This window comes from Anoplophora glabripennis, unplaced genomic scaffold (genome assembly GCF_000390285.2).
Source record: "Anoplophora glabripennis isolate ALB-LARVAE unplaced genomic scaffold, Agla_2.0 scaffold229, whole genome shotgun sequence".
Lineage (NCBI taxonomy): Eukaryota > Metazoa > Arthropoda > Insecta > Coleoptera > Cerambycidae > Anoplophora > Anoplophora glabripennis.
Window position 1 is genome coordinate 296827 of NW_019417127.1, and position 11606 is coordinate 308432.

Genomic DNA, 11606 nt, shown 5'->3' on the forward strand with positions numbered 1-11606 from the left:
CAAAAGGGTTGATCCTTCACNAATATCGTGCCTACGAAATGGAAAGCCATGCGCCGTCTGCCCGCTATTAATTTGAATTTCAGCTGTTCTACATCTGTCGAAGAACCAAGCGGTTGGTGGTCTCCGCAGTTCAGAATGAACACTAGGTGAAATAAAAATATAGTGTAAATTTGAAAGTGACAGTCACGATTATTCTATTTTTAATTTTGTTGAGTTGAACGTATCGACTAGTCTAGATCAAGGTATTTGGGTTATTTACTACGTTAGACAAAAACAACAGAGATTGTTTACACATCATGCGTAAAGCGTAAACATAAGTGACAAACAGTTAACAAAATAATTGTATTATAAAATAATGGTAAACACCTACTTAATACAACTTGATACATATATTATTTATCGAAAAATCCTAGTTTTCAGTTTATATACAGAATCGTATTTGTCCATTTATGAACACCAAACTGTTTTATATTTTTAACGTAAATGATAAGTGAAGCAAGTATAAAATGCAACTCACTGAAATTTAATTGCTAAGTATAATAATAATAATGTTTTGGATTTTTAAAAAATATGTCTCCCATTATTCGCTCTCGTATTTTTACTCTATTTTAAAAGCTAATACAAATAAATTCAGAAATATATATTTTTTAACATCAAATCAAATGAATGAATGTTCTTTGACACCAGAAATCTAGGTATAAAAGATATCTAATCTCATAGACAAAAGACTCCTACTACATATCTCAACTAGAATTACTTACCACATTGATACGATGAAAACTGGAACCACTGACTCTTCCGATACCTCTATCTCGCCTCAGACGTGTTGGTGCATGCCCATTTGGAATTCTTTGTACATAAAGATGTATAGCATAATGTAGGTTGCTACTGTTTATTTATTTGATTGCCGCCACAAAGTTTACGATGTAGCAATTTTATTGTTTGCTACAAAAAAAAAGAGACAACAGATAAGACGACACTCTATTTACCGTCAAGATATTCACCTCTTTTTATATAATATATAACTTGCGGACAATTTCAGCTGTTTTCAATAAATTTTAGCAATAATGGATTGTACCTACCATTAAAAAATCCTGTTAACACCAAAATTTGTTAACACCTTATATACATTTTTACTATTCGATTAGAATTTAATTTAGCTTTTTAGTTATATAAAGAGTGATTTACAACTTATCCATAAAAAAAATAAGTATGTGATAGTAGATTCATACAAATGCCACAGTGTAAAAATTATATAAAAGCATTTATCTACTCATCATTGGAATTTGGTCGACTCCCCACTTGAGTAAGCGCCGCAATATCAGTCGGCATGTACAAAAAGTTTAATGTTAATTAATACATTTTTTATTGATTCTATTAATTCCTACTACCGTTAAATGTAATCAGTAAATTTTAATTTGTATTTTAACCAAAAAAACATACTTACGTTATGTTACAATAGCCATTCAAAATTTTGTCCACCGACGAATTTGGACACATTTAACGACCGAAAAGAAATGTTCTTTAAAAGAATTGTTATTTTTTCGCTAAATTATTGACAGCAATTTTAATATATTCATGTAGCATTTGACCAAACTTCTCTTGTCCGTGAGATGCTTAAATCAAGAAGATAGTCCGCAATAGGAGTGACAAAGACAGCCCTAATGATAGGGCAGGTACCTTCTGTACTGTATGACTATACCGATGATTACCATTCGACGTTCAAACTCATCAATAAATCATCAATAGTTTCTACTTCAGTTCACACTTCATTTTTTAAATAAAATGAAATAAAAAAGCAACTTGAGAGAGTTAGCGATAAAGGTAGTAGCTTTTGCCACGGTCTAGCTGAAAAATGCCTATGACTGGGAAGCTACTAATACATTTTGTCTTGCTCCATCATAAACTATATCAATATAATTATATTAATTCCATCCTCTATACTCACAGACCTATTTGAACACTTGCAAGACTCATGTAAACATAAACCACAGTAATAAGAGAACTATGAATACCATAGTAATACTGAATAAATTCAAACGATTTTTTTCTTGAAATTTCAATATTTTGTTATAACTTTTTGATGATATTGTTTTTATTTTTAATGACGTATGCATTTTTTGGATAACTTAAGAATAATTTAAAAATCAAAATTATTAAGAGCATGCATATTAAAATATGTTAGAGAAATTATAGTAGTAGTATTAATTTCTGTGGTATGTTTTATGTTTTTTTTATTAATATCTGTACTTTCGTTCACTGCAGAATTAGATTTGTTTTTCTGTTAAATTAATATCAATTTAGAATATCTATTGCCTACATCAGAGAGATCCTCCTGAGCAACGTCATCACCTTTTTCTCCTTAATAGGCTGGTTGACGGCTCAGGAGAGCTGATCTTTCTCTGGAAGGGTGCACAAGGGGCCCAATGGGGCCTAATTGCTGTAACTCATACTGAGCTAGCCTCCAAACTATTCCAGAATCCAGAATATCGGTGCTATTCTTCATAAATAAAATTGGTATGACAATATCTGAATAGACCAAGGAAATTAGACGAAAAAAGGAGGAAATTTCGACAAAATTCCCCCCAAGCTGAATTTTTGCCCAGACTTTCTTTCCCAAACCCAAATCTACAAAAATCACAAAAAACGCAACACGGCTACCCAAGATATTGAAGGTCAAAGTTTTTTGCAAACATCTCGCGCTCTATATATCGAACAAGGTCAATATAAGATTCAAAATCGAGGTTTTTCGCGAATATCTCGCGCCCAATGCATTTTACTGCGATACATTTGGAACTTTAACCTTGCATATCTCGAAAAGGTAGAGATTTCGAGAAAAATTGGGAAGGACGAATCTTGTAGATGATTAAATTCTCTATTTCCCTATTTTTTTTTCCTTTTTTTCCTTGCTTTACTCAAATAGTACGATCGGCGCATTGGTGAGAGGTTAATTGCGAGTGTGCAGACAATAATTACAAATGCAATATTAAGTAAAAATATTATGTTTCAAGTATTTTCATTGGGTTTATAAGCTACGCGAACAGATATGTCAAAGTAAGGGCTGACGCTTGCCCACAAATTTTGACGGTCCTTTATATCTAACGGTATTTTTATTAGCAAGTATGCCATCTCAGTGGAAATGTAGTCTAGTTGGGTCTCCCCTAGTTTTTCGAAAGTTGGTAATTTAAAAAAATATGTATGATTGTTCAAAGTGGTCATGGGATAATGGTTATGGATAATAAATTACCTATACGTAGTTATATTAAAAGCTTACCTTAAAAATTAAAAAACCGCTTTTTGTTTAAATCTACTTACCTCACTACTTAATCCGGAATCTCTTAGGAGTTTTCAGTACAGAGTTCATTATGTCTAAATATTGATGACTGAATGAATACAAAATTTATACTTTACATGTAAATCTTTTAATCAGATTAAGTTGTTGATTAAGATTAAGTATTATAGTCAACATGCTTTATTATTTTTTTTTATTTTGATCTTTCCTTGATGGCGGACAAATGTCATCTTCTCTCTTACTTTCCCTATCTTTTCTTAACTGGGCACAATCCGGCGTACTATTATTACTAGATGCTGGTTTAATATCACAAAGTGAAGATTTCCTTGTTGATGTTGATTGCTTTCTGCAATCATCTTTTTTTGTATCCTTCTGCTTACTTTCTTCGCATTTTAATACAGCACAAGGCGGATCTTTAGAGTATTTGGTGTCTTCTACAGTTTCCGGTGACTTTTCTTCAGTTGATGTCTTCTTGTGTTTTGCCCACGATCGAGGACAAATTGGTTTCTTTTTGCTTTTACCGCTCTTCGGTTTGCAAAACACCTTCTTCTTTTTCCCAGTCTTTTCATCTTTTATAAAATCATTTCTCTTTTTACTACACTTTTTTTTAGTTTTATCTTTATTTTTGTCTTTTTTACTTTTGCAAATTGAAGTTCTATCTATTGAACATGTTTCTTTTTTTTCCTCATCTTTTGAACCCCATCCTTTAACTTCTAAGCACTGTATTGGGGAACAAGGCGGATCTTTTGTGTGTTTAACTTTTATATCACCAGAGGAATCTTTCTTTTCATCACATGGGGACGCATCATTATCTTTAATAGTTTTTATGTCAGGAGGAGGAGGGCAACTGCCTGCTTCTGAATGTTTATTTTTGGAAGATGCCGGTTCGATTAACTGTGTTTCTTTGATCACTTGTTCCAGGCTATCTAGAAAAATATCGGCATGTTCCTCTGTAAAAGTAAGAGCTGGCCTCACAGTGATGCCCTTTCTACCACATTTTCCACATAAAATACCTATAAAAATAATTTGTTAAATTCTGAAAATGCCTGCACAAACATTATTAATTCAGAATATATTTCTCGCGAATTCTTAATAATTTAACAATTTCCAAGCGGACTTGATTGCCAAATTATTAGTTTATACTTCTTGATGTATCTAGAAACAATTTAACTCAATTTCAGAATTCAGACAAATTCATGGTTCAAAGTTACTGGCCTTCAACATTTTCGTCCTTAATTTTTACTATAAGTAGTTTTCAAATGCCAGGTAATTATTCTGTGTTATGTTCATGAGGTCTAATAATAAATCAATCGTCAATATGTTTGAACCAACAATTTGGTTTTAGAATTGTTGACTCCAAGGTCTTTTCCTCGAAGGTTTCCATATATGTACAGGGTGGCCAAATGAAAACGAAACAGAGCCATTTCCAGGAACTGCGTCAAGATTGTAGAAAAACGCTCAGACCCGTCGATTTTAGATTAAAGGGGGGCATTCTTTGCTGGTATTTTTGACTCCGCCACTTTCACCCCCAAGCAAGGGTAAGCATCACCCCAAAATATTTAAATGGCATTGGGGGTTGAGTAATATTTCTTTTGAAAGCTCTTACAATTCTCTTTACAACAGACTTTAAATTTTATAATTCCGCCCAATACTTATTAAGAATTTTGATTTTAAAGTTGAAACTTATGTACAAACAATTAGTAACGGTAAAAATGTCAGTCATTCGAGTTAAGTACGCCAATGGTATAAATTTAGTATTTCTTGCGTTACATTGGTTTTTGGCGATTTGTTATCACTTTCGTAAAAAAAACACAATTGTAAAAAACAGAAATGAATGCTATACACACACAATGAACGTAAAATTAGTGGATTCCAAATTATTTTCTAGTATTATTTGGAAGCGTTGGTTGGTAGTTTATTTAATTGTGTTTTTGAAAATTAAACACTATGGTTTATTCCATTGCGGAAAGGGTAGATATCATTTCGCTTTACTTTATGAACAATAAATGTGCGAATAGAACAGCTCAGCTATTTAATGAACAACATCAAGATCGACATGTCAGGAGGAAGTATGTTCTAGAGTTAGTAAAAAAATTTCAAGAGACAGGGAACGTAGCCAATAAAAAACGAGAAATTGAAAAACCTATAGTTAATGAAGCTAGTGAAGTTGCAGTTTTGGGACAAGTTCATCTTGATCCTACATTAAGTACGAGGCAGCTGGCATCTGTGTCTGGGATCAATCGAACTAGCATACAAACCATTTTGAAGAAGAATAAATTCCATCCATACAAAATACATTTAGTCCAGGAACTTCATGAGGATGATTATGACCGCCGTTTGCAATTTTGCGAAATAATGAGTGAGCGAGCAGGGAACGATCCACAGTTCCTTTTTAACATCTGTTTTTCTGATGAATGCAGTTTTTTCTTGAACGGGACGGTAAATCGTCACAATTGCCGCTATTGGTCCGATTCAAACCCAAGAGTTTTTCACGAGGTGCATACACAGCAACCGGAAAAATTAAATGTATGGGCTGGAATTTTCGGTGACCGGCTGGTGGGTCCTTTTTTTCTACCTGGTAATTTGACTGGCCAAATGTATTTGCAATTACTGGAAGACGCTATTGACCCTGCCATGACTGATATTATTGAAAATGTTCCAGAGTATGATGAAGATCATTTGATTTTTCAACAGGGCGGTGTCCTCCGCATTATGCGTTAATTGTCCGTCAGTATTTGGACCAACGTTTTCTATGGAATTGGATTGGGAGAAGTTAGATCTATAAAACACAGCCAGCGTCGCTGGAAGATTTACGTCAAAGAATCGTCGATGAATGCCGTCGAATCACTCCGGAAATGCTTCGGAATGTGCGCGAACGTTAAGAACAAAATCTTTATTCTTGTATGGAAGCGGGCGGTCATCAGTTTGAACATTTAATCAACTAAGTAGTAAGTAAGTAACTGAACATAATTTGAATTTTAAAATGTAAATTTTTTTCAAAGTATTGGGCGGAATTATAAAATTTAAAGTCTGTTGTAAAGATAATTGTAAGAGCTTTCAAAAGATATATTACTCAACCTCCAATGCCATTTAAATATTTTGGGGTGATTAATCTAAAATCGACGGGGGACTGAGCGTTTTTCTACAATCTTGACCCAGTTCCTAAAAATGGCTCTGTTTCGTTTTCATTTGGCCACCCTGTATATGTTTACCAAAGCTGAAGATAATGCTGAATTCAAAACTGCTCTTTCGGTTTGTCTAAACTGATCCCTAAAGGAGAAGAAAATTCACATTGCCAAGTCTACCAAATTCTCATAATTGCCTTCTGTGCTAAACTTTCGATGAAATCTTCCAAAGCTTCTTAAATTGACACTTTGTGGGCTGTATCTAATTGGATTTCCTCGATCTTGTTGGTAAAAGATTTCCAATGTTTTTGACATGATGTTCTGTATTGTGACTAATATAAGAAGTCTAAACTGACGACGTGGCAACCAGTCGGGAAATGGTATAATCATCTGATATTTAGCATAGATATTCTTTTTGTAATATAATTTTCTTACCTTTCTGTCGTAATCTTTTCAATATATCATCTCTAAGAGGCGGACACTGGGCATCAAATGCTAAATATGTTCCTAGACCTCTGGTGGAATGAATCAAATCGTAATAATCTATTTCTAAATCCATTAGACTAGACTTCAGACATTCTCCAACTTTACGTACATTTTCCAACAAATTTTGCTGTTCAATAATATTGATAATAGCTTCAAAAATCAGTAACTTTACAGGATCTCCCATCCACGTACCAGTTATTCTCGACCTTCTTTTTGGGCTGAAAAAATAATATAGGTAGGTATGAATATTTTTTTTACAATTTTTCCGTGGGTTGTAAATTTTAAGATTATCTCATGAAACCCATGCCACCAACGTATTTGGACCCCTGGTAATCTACAGTTGGATGTGCTCTTCTAATTTTTTTTTAAATTGCCAAAAACCACCCCTAGAACCTAAACAGCAGTCAAAACTATTCATTCCAGGTTTTTCCTTTGGCACAGATCTGAAAACGAATTTCATTGCATATTTTGTGTATCTAAAGACCCAATCAATCCTTCTGCTTCGGATGAGCACCAGAAAGCCATCCCTACAACCTAAAAATCAGCTAAACTTCGGCGTATTTAACCATGCGCCCTTCAGAGCAGATAAATGAGTACTATGAATCTTAATTCACTGTCGCTTTACACAGTAAGATCCCATTCAATATACCAGATATATCCTGGACATGCAAAGACAAAACCATATTGGTAACCATGCAGTTCTTGATGGGTGTCAAACACTCCCTACTGCCTGAGACACCAATATCTGCTACACTTTATATACAGGGTGTCCCATAAGCACATGATCAAAAAGGTACTACATTAAGAAAAGATGTCTGGCTTATCTGCTATTGACTGTCAAAGTTCTTGAAAAAAAATATGTTTTTTGTAATATCTGGAGAATGTTACGATGGATTTTAATGAAACTTGCTGTGGACTTGTTCCTAAGTAAAACTCATGTTTTGATGAAGCAACCGCGTCAATCTGCCATGGGCTAGTAGTAAATTCTTGAATGTCTTGGTACAAGAATTACCAGAACATTTTATTTGGTCATTGGAATCAATTCATTTTATTTTTATTGATGCATCAGTCCTTTTTTGAGATTTTTGTGCTCTTGGTAAAATCTTGTACCATTCATAGTTTTTACGCAAAAGAATGTTTTCAATTTTAGACAATCATTGTCACTACTACTCAAGTACAACAAATACTCCCTACAATCACTACTATCGTAGTAAGTATCTTGGTAAAATCTTGTAGCATTAATAGTTTTTACTCAAAAAATTGTTTCCTGTTTCGTTGCGATTTAACAATCTTAAATGTATCGCAGTAAATCTGCCCTTTTTCAAGAAGCAGCTTTCTCTAATAATAATTCCCAATTCTTTTACCTAGGATATCAATATTGAAAGTAAAATGGTCGCAATTTTAAAGTCTTTCGCAATGTGACGGATTGAAAATCATTTTACTTCATTAGCTTTATTTTTTATATTTATTAAAAAATGTAAAGACGTACTTAGGAAAGGCATAATTTTCTTTAATGAAACTGGATGATATTTACACAGATACGATAGATGATGGTGGAATTACAAGACATGTTCGATATGCCCCCCATTTTCTTGGATGCATAGCTGGATCCTTCGATTGAAATTGAATTGAGCCCTCCTCAACATTTTTGGATCATTCCGTATTACGTCCGCCTCGTTTTCTTCCTGTGATTCCACAGAAGTAGCGTAAACTTTATTCTTCAAGGCTCCCCATAGAAAAAAATCTAACAGCGTTAAGTCGGGAGACCTGACGGGCCATTCGACAGGAACATCTCTCCCTCTTCTTCCGATCTACATACTTGTGTGGAAAAGTATTATTTAAATGTGCATCTGAGCACGAAGATCAAGAGGAACATCTTCCACTGGAACCGGAAAAGTATTCGTCAGAAAATTGAAATAATTTTCGCTATTCAAGCGGCGTGGCATGACATAAGGACCCAGAAAGATGTCACCGATGATCCCGGCCCAAACATTTATTGGAAACTCCACCTGAAAGTAGTTAATACGCCTCGCATGAGGCATTTCTTCTGCGTAATGGTGGATAAAATTCGGCTGGTGAAATTTGGATCACGTGCCCGCGCTCCTTAAATAAAGGGGCAAAATTGAAGTCTCTCAAAATGGTATGGTAAAAGCTCCCGAGTAGACGTCGCATGATAAGGATGGAGGAGCTGCTGTCTTATGATGCGATTTATTGTACTTTTTGTACTCCAAATTCCACTGTCAGACGGCAACTACTGATATTTGGATCTTCAGCGACCCTATTTAAAACGTCTCCCTCAACGGCTGCATTTCGTACTTGAAGGCGATCCACACGGTCAACGGCTCGTACAGCAAATTGTCTACTTACTAAGATAGTAGTGATTGTAGTGAGTAGTTGTTGTACTTGAGTAGTAGTGATAATAATTGTCCAAAATTTAAAAAAAAATTGCGTAAAAACTATGTATGCTACAATATTTTATCAATAGCACGAAAATCTCAAAAAAGAACTGATGCATCAATGAAAATAAAATGAATTAATTCCAGCGACTAAATAAAAAGTTCTGGTAATTCTTGTACCAAGACACTCAAAAATTTATCACTAGCCCAAGGCAGATGGACGCGGTTGCTTCATCAAAACGTGAGTTTTACTTAGGAACAAGTCTAGAGCAAGTTTCATTAAAATCCATGGTAACATTCTCCAGATATTACAAAAAACATATTTTTTTTCAAGAACTTTGACAGACAATAGCAGAGGAGCCAGACATTTTTTCTTAATGGAAGTTAGGTCAAATCATCTTCTTTTGAGCCAAAGAATGTCGCAGTACCTTTTTGATCATGTGCTTATGGCATACCCTGTATAACGAGTATCTCTGGATACGATCTGAAATTTCAGGTAGGTATATCAATATTGCAAAAACTTCTTTATAGAAAAACCAACCAAATATAAAGTTGTGGCTGATTTTGGGGCTTGGGTAGTGGAGGTTTTCTGGTATCAAGGCAAGGTTATAGGACTGCATTTTGTCTTTGTGTGTTCAGAATGTGTCTACGGTTGGTGGGTGGTACTGTGTGCCTGTAAGTGAGAATGTAAGTTAGAAATTATTTTGATATAAGCTCACTTTATTCACTATTTTAGGTCAGAGTAGTCAGGGAGACACCTGTTGAATGCAGTATCTGGATGTCTTTTAATTTTTAAGGCTGGGTTTTGGTAGTTAAAAAAAAACAGAAGGTTATGAATTATTTCCCATTACAGATTCGAGTTCTGGGGGTCCAAATACTATTTTAAACGGAGTAGTCATGCATATTCTCAACTAAAAGCTTCTGCAGAACGTATGGACATGCCTCCGTTAAAATTAAAAAATGAAGTAGCAACACGCTGGAATTCTACGTACGATATGATAAATAGAGTTTTAGAGAAAATTGCAATTGTATCCACCTTAGCTCTTTTAAGTACTTCATCCCGTAGAAAGCAACATTATGATTCTGAATTCGTTACTCAACTTCATAATGAAGAATGGATTGGTGCAGAACAAGCGATAAAAGTACTGGAAATTTTCAATTTGGTAACAGTCGCCATTAGCTCAGAGCAAAATATTAGTGCTTCTACTACCATATTTTATTATAAGCAGATAAGTAAACATTTAAATTATATCGATTTAAATACAGTCATGCCTCAAATTGAAAATATGATTAAAAAACTTAAAATTGAATTAAAGAACCGCTTTCAAGATATAGAAGGCAACAATTTAATAGCGCAAGCTACTATTTTGGATCCAAGATTCAAAAAAATTGGGTTTATAGACGAGGAAAAGTACAAACGAGCTGTGGAAAATTTATATACAAAGGTAGCCAACACTACTCTGTTCGATGGAAATGTAGAAAACAAGAGATGTGATGATATTGAAAGCGAGGGCGAACAAGTCGCCCAAAATATTGTGCCTGAAAAAGATCTACTTGATGGTTTGTGGAGTGACTTTGATGCGCAAGTTCGACAACACTTAAAGCCTAGCAATTCAACAGCTTCTGCCATTGTTGAAGTTAATAAATATTTAGAGGAACCTATTTTACCTAGAAAAGATACCTCAGGGGCATGTCAAGATCCTTTTGTCTGGTGGCATCAGAGAAAGCACATATACCCAAAATTGTATCAAATTATGAGAACCAGACCAGAATGGGTCTCATCTATAGAGCAGATCTCTTTCCTTTCTTTGTATGTCTGTGTTAGTATTATAAAGTCTATAAAATGGTTAATGAAGATGTGTGTCGTCCCAGATATTGAGATATAACGAACACACGAATTCATCTTTCTGTTAATGATTGATATTAAATCCAGTGGCAGGCTCCATCTAACGTAATATAAATGAACTAGTGAAATAAACGTGAATGTGAAAGTGCTCCAAAAGTGACTTTCTAAATACTCCTTCCCACCAATTTTGATGGCTTACCATTCGGTAATGAGAAATCACAGAGAAGTAATGGCTCAGTCGACTTCGATTAGAGGTTCGTGAAATTTCAGACTCGATTTCAGAAGAGAGGGGTCTAATTTCAATTGAATACGAATTTGAGTAATCCTCTCTTTACAAATAATGGGCAACTTGCACATATATTTTTAATTGTCTAGAAATAATTTATAACCGTGTATAATTATGTAGTGAAAATATTAGAAATCTCTTATAGGCTGTTAATTAATGGTTAATTATTATTAAA